General features: G+C 30.3%; 1 long non-coding RNA gene across 2 annotated transcripts; it reads right to left on the bottom strand.

The window, feature by feature from the left end:
* Positions 1–5,322: 5,322 nt before the first annotated feature.
* Positions 5,323–9,262, bottom strand: LOC112789806 (uncharacterized). 2 transcript variants are annotated; one of them, XR_003196412.2, is made up of 4 exons: positions 8,557–9,262; positions 7,885–7,918; positions 7,423–7,565; positions 5,323–5,871 (listed from the first exon to the last, which is right to left on the bottom strand). It is a non-coding gene; the product is annotated as an uncharacterized lncRNA (long non-coding RNA). The 2 variants fall into 2 exon arrangements; XR_011879614.1 differs by having other exon boundaries at positions 7,885–7,946; positions 8,557–9,261.
* Positions 9,263–11,142: the final 1,880 nt, after the last annotated feature.

Genomic DNA, 11,142 nt, shown 5'->3' with positions numbered 1-11,142 from the left:
TTAACGGTACTTTTACAACAACTGCATATGACAACGTTCTTGCAACTCTAAAAGTTTCATTCGGAAACCATCTTTGTAAAGATAATCTTAAGAATAGACTGAAGACTTTGAAGGATCACTTTGGAGTTTGCTATGATCTCTTTCATAACTTAAGCGAATTTTCATGAAACCCAGATACCAAACTCTTTATCGCTGAACCTGAAGTTTGGGCGGATTTAATTAAGATAATTAATATCATGATAAGTTACTACTAAAGTTTATAGATTCCTTTGCGCATGATAAGTTGCAGTATGAAATTATTTTGCCCTGTGATTCTAAATGCTTAGAATTCTTCACAAGAGTCATATTTACACACAATATATACTTCCTTCATCTAAAAAATTTATACAAATAACTACTATGTGAGGACTAGATTTTCATGAAGCTATTGCTTATGTATATATTTATTTATGAAACTACTCACAACTTAAGGAAAGAAAACTGTATAATTAAATTAACATACATGCATCTATTTTTTTATATGGGCAAGACCATATGCAAAAAAGTGGATGCGAGTTCCCATCAAATATTATGATAAATTATATTTTATATACGGTCATGACAGAAAAACTGGAATTATTGCTGGAAGTGCCAAAGAAAGAAATAAAGGTATGGCCAAGATGAAGGAAACAATTAATTTGAATGATGATGAATATCAAGGGTTTGACTGTGAGTGGAATGATTGGCAACCCACTACTCATTCAACTAGCTTTGTTGCAGAAGAAAGCCTTGATTTAGGTAACTCAACCAATCTAATGGAACATAAGGGAATCATAGAGGTTCTAAGCGTAAAGCACCAATGAGTGGTTTATTTGAAGCTGATATGGAACGAATGAGTAAAGGTATTCAAGGATTGACAGATATGTTGAAGGATGAGAATAATTACTATGATAAATCACTTGATATTGCTACGAAGCAAGCATTAACTGCTAAAAGGCAAGTTGAATTAGCTGAAAAACAAGTTATGCTAGCTGAAAGACAAGTTCTGATAGCTGAAGAACAAATTCAAGTTGCCAAGATCCAAGCTCAGCTGTTGAGAGAGGAATTACATTCTTAGAAAAAAGTAGGGCTCGAGTTTACTCTGAAAATGATGTGTATAACGAGTTAAAGAAATTTGGTGTTGTCAAAGAGATCTTTTGGAGTTGCTATCGTTTTCTCTGTAGAGATGAAAGAGCAAAACGAAAATTTTTTGGTGTTCCCTTTGAAGATCGTCACGGTGCATTATATGACTTAATAAAGGAAGCTGGTGCAATTTAAGAGGAACGCAATCAGTAATGGTAAAATATACTTTGTGCATGTTTATGATTTTAGGATCTAATGTTGTATAATCTTAGTAAAGCCTCTATATTTTGTAATTAATATACTTATCAGAGTCTTAAAAGAGGCTTACAGTTGGTATATGCTTATGCATTTTGAATATATAATTATATATCTTGAATATTGACTGAAATATATATTTAATGCATCAAAAATTACATATTGTAATATTGGTGTTGTTGTAGTTGCTCTTTGATTAATAGACCCTTGAAAACTACAAGAATTTATGTGGTTGATTATAATGAGAGTGCTAGAATTCCAAAGGTGGTATGCAAATTATTTGGTGTTGATAAATTTGTGTTGTTGATATATTAACTGGATAGTAAATTAGTATTGTGCTTGAAATTTAAAACATATAATTTTTCTTGTTGAAGATAACAAATTTATAAGAGTTTGCTATAAAATATATGAAACTTCAAATCCTTCAAAATATATATACTATTAAAAGAGTAAGCACATGTTTTAGAATTTCTTTTTTACCTTTGATGTGTATGAAGAGAATTCAATAGAATTTGTATTAGCTATCCATCATGCTTTGCATGAATCGGACTGGAGTTATTATTTTTTAATAATTTAAACAATGCATTATATTTTGTCTTAAGTTTCATAGAGTGATATTTTATGTGATGTATGATTTTATTTCGTATGATTCAAACTTATTGTAACATAAAAAAAATATGATTCATGATCTATCTTTAAATTATTAATTGTATTAATATATTTTATTTTATTTTATTTTAATTATTTTAAATTAAATAATAAATTCATATACATAAAATACCCTTTATATAATACAAGGACAAAAATGTCATTTACTACTAATTTATTCTTCTTTCTCCCTAATTTTCTTTCTAACCGAACAAAGAAAATTAGTCTTTCTTTTCTTTTCATTCTTTTCATTTTCTTTTCATCCAAACAACTCAAGAGAAAATAAAAATACATTCAAATTTTTTCCTTTCTTTTCTTTTCTTTCTATTTCCTTCCTTTCTATTTCCATCTTCCCATCCAAACAAACCCTTAGAGTCTCTATGGTACGTACAAGAAAAACGTTTTCTCATAACTAGCTTTACTAATGGCTTAGCCTTCCGCAAACTGTCATCAATTAATACTCGTTGAAATTATTTAGATAGCGTTTGTTTTGAGGTACTGAGACAGAAACTGGGAGACTGAGACTCAGTATCATGTTTGTTAGTTCAGATATTGGTACTAAAATTTCTGTCTATCCCCAAAATTTCAGTATTTCAATACTTCTAAAAAATTGAGACACAAAGGACTAAAATTTTTAGAGATTGAGACTGAAACTTTAATAACATTGTATACCTAAAATACCTTCATTTCAATTAGTTAATTCCAATTTTACCCTTTATACAAATTAAATTAGAATTTCATTCTTATTTCAATTTTTGTCTTCCACTTTTCACCAAACAGAATACTGAGATTTATTTCAATCACTATCTCTTAGTCTTTGTCTTTCTGTCTCTGTCTCTCTACCAAATGCTACCTTTGGTGTTTATAGCAACAGTTTTACAGTCATCGTCTGTAATAATATTGGGGTATTTTATCAACATTCCAGCTGTTTATAAAGGACATTGAGATTTTTAAATAAAAAAGTTGTTGTATATTTTTATTGATGTCAGGTTTGTTAATAAAATTAGGTGAATGCTATGGTGGCTAAAAGGTGGTGCCTATTTACTAAAAAAGGTTAAAAGTTATTATTTAATTTAAAAAATATAAGAACAAATCATTTTTAAAAAATAAAAAATTACTACAAAAAGTTAGGCAAAATTTAAACAAAAACTTATAAACACCATAAAATTGGCCATAAAATTAAGCACCAATAGCAATAATAATAATAATAATAAAATATTATCCCATTGAATAGATAACATAAATCAAATGATACTTTTACGTCCTATCATGTCTTAGTGAAATTATTCACAAATATAACTATCTTGACCAGCTCATGCAAAACCTTTTTAGATATTACTCTACCTTAAATTACTGGTTTATATTCTATGTGATTGACCATCTTAACTGAATGCTTTATTAGTCTTCCTCTTACTTGTCCAAATTACCTAATAAGATAATGTTTCACCATCTTTTTAACAATGAATGATACTCCAACCATATCTTTTATATTTAGAATATTTATTCATTTTGGTCCTTAAAGAATTTTAGGTCAGACACTTTAGTCCTCAATTAAGATTAATTATTCGATTGGTCCCTAACAATTAATTCCGTCAATCACTTAAGTCTTTGCCTCCATCAACTCTAACGGAAAACAAAATAGTTCCTGACAACTTTAATAGGGGACAAAATTATCATTGACCCCTTTGTTCGAAAACGACAATGTTCTTTCCCAATTTTCATTATATCTCGCATAAACCTAACATTCATACTCTCCTTCACCTTCACAATCTTATTTTTCATCTTTTCCTTCCTCCTCTTCAGCTCCAAGATCAAGCCATGGTGTAATTATCACGCGTGTCACACCTACCTCAACATGTCATGGACCACACACTTTCTAAATCTTTGTGACTGGTACACCCACCTCCTTTGCACTTCACCCACCAGAAGCATCCACCTCGACGTCCTCGATAACAGTATCACCTCCAACCCTGACAATGTCCACCATATCCTCAAGATCAAGTTCCACAACTACCCCAAGGACACGCCTTTATTCACTCTCCGGTAAGAAATATAGATTGTTGGACATTAGAAAATCATGAGAAGATTCTCCTTCGACATCATATGCAAATTCTCAATTGGAATAGATCACGAGTGTTTCATTTCTTCTTTCTCAAAGTCCAAGTTGACAGACAGTTTCGACCTCACATCCAAGCTATCAATACAACGTGCAATGTCACCGTTGCCACTCATATGGAAATTGCAGCAATTACTAAACATTGGTTCAGAAAAGAAGTTGAAGGAAGCGATCGGAGTGGTGGACAATGTGGTCATGGAGATGATAGGGCAGAGGAGGAGGGAGATGGCGACGACGACGACGGGTCTTAACAAAACAAACTTGCTCTCTAGATTCATGGGATCCATCAAAGACGACAAGTACTTGAGAGACATAGTCATTAGTTTTCTGAGTATGAATTGGTTGAGAACAAGTTGGAGATTTTTCTTCTTGTGAACATTGAAGTTGCAGAGTGTGCATTGTGTAGCTTGAAGTTACAGTGTTAAACTATTAGTATTTTGCGAGATATGATGGAAATTGGGGAAGAACAATGTCGTTTTTGAACAAATATAGTTAGAGACCATTTTGTCCCCTGTTAGAGTTGTTAGGGACTATTTTGTCTTCCGTTAGAGTTGACGGAGTAAAGGACCTAAGTGACTGATGGAGTTAATTGTTAGGGACCAATCGAGTAATTAATTTTACTTGGAGACTAAAGTGTCTGGTCCAAAATTCTTTGAGAACCAAAATGGATAAATACTCTTATATCTATTTACATGTGTGTAACTTTTATCCATCTAATCATCTTCATTTCGATCATAATAAACTTATGTTTATGTTCTCTATTTACCTCTGAACACTCTATTCCATATAAAATAATTGATCTAATAGCAATTGAATAAAGTTTATCTTAAAGATACTTTTTGTTATATATAAAATCCTGAGCACATTGCCATTATTTTCACCAACTGACTTAAATCCTATGGTTTATCTTCTATTATTTTTCCATTTTTCCGAATAATACATCCAAGATAATTAACTCGCTTCTTCCCATGCTAAACCTACACTCCTTATATCCCGTCATGGTGTGATTTATGGGAAAACCATGTATTTCCAAACTCTATCTCTACAAATTTGGCTTCTCGTTTAAATCTTCTAGCAATCACTACTAGCAAATTCTTCATTACCGATGGGTTTACCAACAACCAAGACGTCAGTAAATATTTGTCAAATATATCTCTATTGGTAATTTTCTATCTACTTTTATCGGCGTCTTACAACCATCATTAATAATCATTAATAATATTAACGTTGATAACTATCGGTTAAATTGATTCAAAAATCATACTCAAACAACAATGATATACTAAATACAATTAGAAAAAAATTGTAAAATATATGTTAACAAAATTAAAAATAAACTACATCAATATCATTAATCGTAGTCCTCATCAAGTATTCATTATCATCTTCACCAGCGTTTCCAAGAGTAGTCTCACAGGCAGTGGACGGCCTTGCAAAAGTAGGTGGTTGATCACTACCAGGCATCAGAAAAAAAGTAGAGGAGACAATTAGATATCATTGGAGGAGCTACACATCTTTGTGAACGAACTCCTTATCTTGTTCATGATATATTAACGAGTGCAGATAGTTTGTTAGAGTCGGGTGATCTTCTGCTATTGCCTCAGGTAAGTCTGCCCCACTTATAATGCTCGACATGGTAGAGTGATTTACACCCTCAAGTCTAGTCTATTGGTAGTAGAGCGCTCTTCAAGTATCCTTCCATAAGCTAAGTGAGACATGGTACTAATGTTGACGTGAACTACACCATACACCTTGTGACATTTAAAAATTTGATTAATATATTGGTTTAATTACTCTATTGGTCCTTATAGTTTCATCAAATTTTCAATTAGATCTCTATATTTTTTTCCTTTTAATTGGATTCCTGAATCAATATTTTTTTTAATTAGGTCCCACTTGATAGTAAACGTTACAAAAAATATTAAACAAGAGTAAATTTATCATTATACCCATTAGTTACTCTTTACAAATTATTGATATTCAATATGTACTCTCTCCAGAATCAGTAAGTCCTACAACAACCACCCTAGATTCCTGAATAACAACCTAAGTCTATTAATAAAATCCACACTCACATACACTAACAAACAAAAAAAGCCTTTTCATGACTTTCCATAATTTGTTCAGCATGATTTATAAACAAAAATAAGTTTCATCATGAAAATGGGTGACAAAATCACACCCGAGAAAATTTAGAATCACTAGAGAGTGAAGCTTTAGCACGAGTCCTTCTGGCTTCTAATATAGCATGAACATTAACATAACTGACCATTGAAGTCTATAATCAAACTCATAAAGAGTCATATTCTTCCTAACACTACAAGAAAAAGTAATATATGTAACAAAAAAATTGTTACAAAAAATTAGAATTTTGAAACAAAAGGAATTTGTAACAAAAAACGGGTCGCTGCAGTATGTCCCGTTATAAAAAGCTTTTGTAATAAAAAATGGAACTGTTACAATTCAATGTAATATTTTGTAACAAATTTTTCTGATACAAAAACCAAAAATTCGTTACAAAAGTGATAACAAATTTTTATCTTCAAAATATTTTTGGTAATAATATATTTTTTCCTATCATAAAATTTTGTTACAAAATGTAACTTGATTTTGTAACATTTTTTTTCTTTAGTTACAAAAGCAAAATATTTATTTTGTAACAAATTTTTAATACAAATTGCATGCATAATTTACTAAATTATTTTTTTAATTAACTGATATATTAACTACTTTATTGAGCAAGTCAACATTTATATAATATGTAAAAACATATATGATTTAAACATGCTTTATTTAACTAAAATTGTTTTAAAACAAAATAACATTAGTGAGTACATTGATTAGTTCTAAAAGTTGTTCAACCAAAAGTTAAAAGTCTAACATAGATTAGTGTCTCTATGAATCAAAATAATCTTGAGTCCTTAAGGTAGCATGTTGTCACCATTTTAGCAATCTTGTAAATAAGAAAAACCAAAACAAAAAATTAGAAACAAGATATAACACCAAGTATAATTTTTTCCATGAACTTTTATCCAAAATGTTTAGAAAAATTTCGACAGAACCTCTCCTAAAATTTGGATATTTTCACCGTCTACGGTTCCATCAATAACAACCAATTCATTACTTATTTCTCAACCAATACACAACCAAATTTATTAAACCAAATAATAGGACATATGCCATTTATCAACAATGACACAAGTAAAATGTAATAAATAGATCAATATACAAAATAAACTATACTAATAATATATGAATCATCTATGAATATGTATTAAAACCATAAACAATTTTAGGAGTACCTTTAATTGTCATGTTTTTTTCATTGTCAAAGCACACTATGAAAGAGTTCACAATGGTTTGTTGAGCTTCCAATTGAGCTTTCACTCGAGCTAATTCTTCCTCTTACCATGTTCGTTGCTCTTCAAGTTTTTCTTAAGCACATCTATTACACAAGCAAAATTCAGCTAAAAAATTCAATAAATAAATTCAGTTCATTGTATCTACCAAACAAGTTAATGTATCCTCCAATTTGAAGACCTTCATCTAAGTTATCGCATACTCAAATGATTCAGTTAGATGATTTATATCAACAAATGCAGAACTTTCTTTTGTATAATTATTTATTGATAAACAGTAAATACTACCCTGCATGGCACTCATTGCAATTGCTGCACAAGCTGAGGATCTCTACAATGCTACAATGAACATGCATTTCAACGTAAAATTGGATAAGCTAATAATATTACGAACAGTATACTTACATGTTTGGATTCTTTGCTCACAAGCCTCACTTCTCTATATCCAACAAAAGGGCAAAAAATGTCTAAGATAACATCAAGGAATGTGAAAAATTGAATAAGTTTAGTTTGGGAATGTGAAATCAGACTAACAATCAAACAACTATTCTTTAATAATTCAGAAGTAATCAAATCAATTTATTCAACCATTCATCATAACACAGTTACAAACAACAAAACTAATCAAACCATTAAATTATCATTATACTAATACTGAAATCAATTACCATTTACTTTCACAGCCAAAATTCCATCACAATCACAGCCAAAATTCAAACTCAATAACATTACAATTTTTAACATACCTGACACAACATAATTAGTCAAAAATCAGAATTTCAACATTCTCAAAAGATCAAGAAACCAATTATACAACGATTTTACACAATTTTACAACAGAACATCATCACAATTTTACATTAGCCACGAATCCAACAATCTAATCAAAACTCAATAAACTAATTGAAACACGAGAGCATCATCTCAATACCAAACTAATCACAATTTTACAAACTCAAACCAAGCTTATTTTTATCAATTAATCACACAAAATATTTATAAATTATTTGCAGTTACTTACTCAACTTCATTGGTATTTATAAGTTAAAACGATTAATTTTAAAATAAATTTCCTACCTCGATGTCGCAATTAGGAGAAATCGGAGGCGGAATTGTTACGGTAGCAGCATCAACTGAATAGTTTGCAATGGTAGTAGCAGTGGATCAGCCATAAATTAAAAAGAACAGGGCAATAGGGCGACAACAGCTTTAGCGGCGACTTCCGGCAATCAGAGCGGCAGCGAGGAGCTCCGACAGTGACACAGTAGCAACAACGGCGTTGTTTCCCTTTCTTACCTCTGATTCTCGCGCTTCTCTTCTCTCTACACATAGCGGCAATGGTTTCTTCCGACAGTGGCTCCTTCTCCGGCGAGCGTCAATGGTGACAGTGACAGAACGGAACGACGGTGACTGTGACGCTAACGGCGCCGCCTCAAACCCCTGTCGCGTCTTCTGTTCCTCGCACCAACGGCGACTCAGCAGCGAATTCGCGGGTTTCTCTCTCCCTCCGCGAGCTCGCACCGGTGATGGCCTCTTCGCGGCTCCACGATGGCGATGATGCAACAAACGCGACAGCAACTCTCTCCCCCTCGACGGCAACGGTGGCAGCAATCCCCTTTTCCGTTGGCGACATCCCCGATTCTCCTCTCTTCCTTCTCCTGGCGCAGCTCTCCCTGGAGCCCTCTCTCTTTCCTTTCTGTTTTCTGTGTTGTGTATGTGTTAGGTTAAAGGGAAAAGGGGAGGGGTTTAGGGTTAGGATTTGTAATTGAAAATTAAGGTTTTTGATTTGGAAATTTAGGGTTAGGTTTTTATAAAAAAAAAATAGATAAAATAGATATTTTGATAAAATTGAATGATGGAATAATAATTTTAAAATCAAATGCACTTCATTAAAAATATTTAAAAATATAATTTATTAATATATTATTCAGTTTTAATAATTATTTTTAATTTAAATTATAAAATAAACATATTGATTATACTTTATAAAGTACCGTTTAAATTCGAAATATCAATTATTTAATTTAAATTATTTACCATTTTAATATTTTTTCATTACCAAAAGTTTAATTTCAAATTATAAAAAATAATTATAAAATTTACAAAAATATTAATTAATTTAACTCTAAATATTCATAAAACTAATTTAATTATTTTAGATTAATTTTTAAAAATAAAGAATTTAAATTAATAAAATAAACCATAATTTATTTATAATAAAAATTATTTAAATTAAACTATATAATTCTCCTCTAACATACAAAATATTAAATTATAATAAAATTACATAAAAATCTTGATTAATAAAATTACATTAGAAAAAATAACAAGGATTAGGGTTAGGATTTGAAGAGTGTATATAAATTAGATTATTTTTTATTAGTAAGGATTAGAATTAGGATTTTTATTTTTTACATTTGTTTTTATTTTAAAATTTTAACTATTTTTATTTATGTTTAACAATTAAATTTTTAATTTAAAAAATTAATTTTTAGTCAACATTTAAGATTTGATTATTAGTAAAAATTATATATTAATTTTATATAAAATATAAAATAATATATACCATTTTTAAAAGTTAATCATTTAATTTTTAATTTTTGTAAAAAATAATTAATTAATATAAATAATATTTTAAAAAATTAAATTTTTAAAACAAAATAAAATTATCTTAAAAATTTTAACATTTTAAAATAATTTTTTTAATTACAAAACTTCTTATATTTTGTGTCAAGCAAATAACCTCAATCTTAAACTCGCTTTCTTTCTCCAATTTGATCTGCTGCTTCACCCCTGAGTTCGATGCACCATTATCGTACACCATCGTCATTGTTATGCTATACAATACACAATTCAAAATGAAAATCGGTCTTGCAAGTAGCATCGATGGAAACCAAACCTGCTCATAATGACATGTTTCGTGAAGAAGCGTACGAAGAAGCACGATTCCAGTGGAAAATTTTCAGTAGAAACACCTTCAAAGGTTTGCGATAACAATAGAAAAATGACACCCTGAAGCAATGTTTTAATGGTGGAGTTGAGCTCAGTTGACGATGGTGTGCGCAACGAAGGGACGAAAGAAGGAGTGAAGGAGAACGACAGTGAAAGGACTAATTTTGTCTTTTTGAAAAATCGAGGGAAGTGATAATTAGGAATTCAAAAAAGTTAAGGCATCTTTAATTTAGGAACGGAATATTCCGTTAAATCAAACTTTTTTATCATGATAGAAATTTAATTCAAAAAAATAAATAGTTCAAAGATCCATTATAATTTTTGGATCTTAACTGAATTCCATTTAAGGGTTTGTCGCTGACCAATGGGTTGCTGTATGCACAAGGCGGGATTCGAACCTCCGACCTTACTTAAGCGAACTAATAAAGTAACCATTAGACCAACCTAATTTAGTTTGTTTTTGTATTTCTTTATTATCCATTTATGTTGACACGAACACAAATACTGAGACCAAACAAAAATATCTCTCCCAACTTGTCCAAAATCTCAACCAAAAAGTCCATAAGCAGCCTATATATGTGCTCTAAATATTCAAGAAACAGAACTTCATATACCAAAAACAAAAAAAATGTGGTGTTCAGCAAGTCTTACATCCAGTTTAGATAAATAATTTAATTAATTTTTTTAAAAAAAAATTAAATAATAAATATT

This window comes from Arachis hypogaea, chromosome 3 (genome assembly GCF_003086295.3).
Source record: "Arachis hypogaea cultivar Tifrunner chromosome 3, arahy.Tifrunner.gnm2.J5K5, whole genome shotgun sequence".
In the NCBI taxonomy this organism is placed as follows: Eukaryota; Viridiplantae; Streptophyta; class Magnoliopsida; order Fabales; family Fabaceae; genus Arachis; species Arachis hypogaea.
The sequence above is the reverse complement of the archived record's forward strand: the minus strand, read 5'-3'. Positions and strand labels throughout refer to the sequence as shown.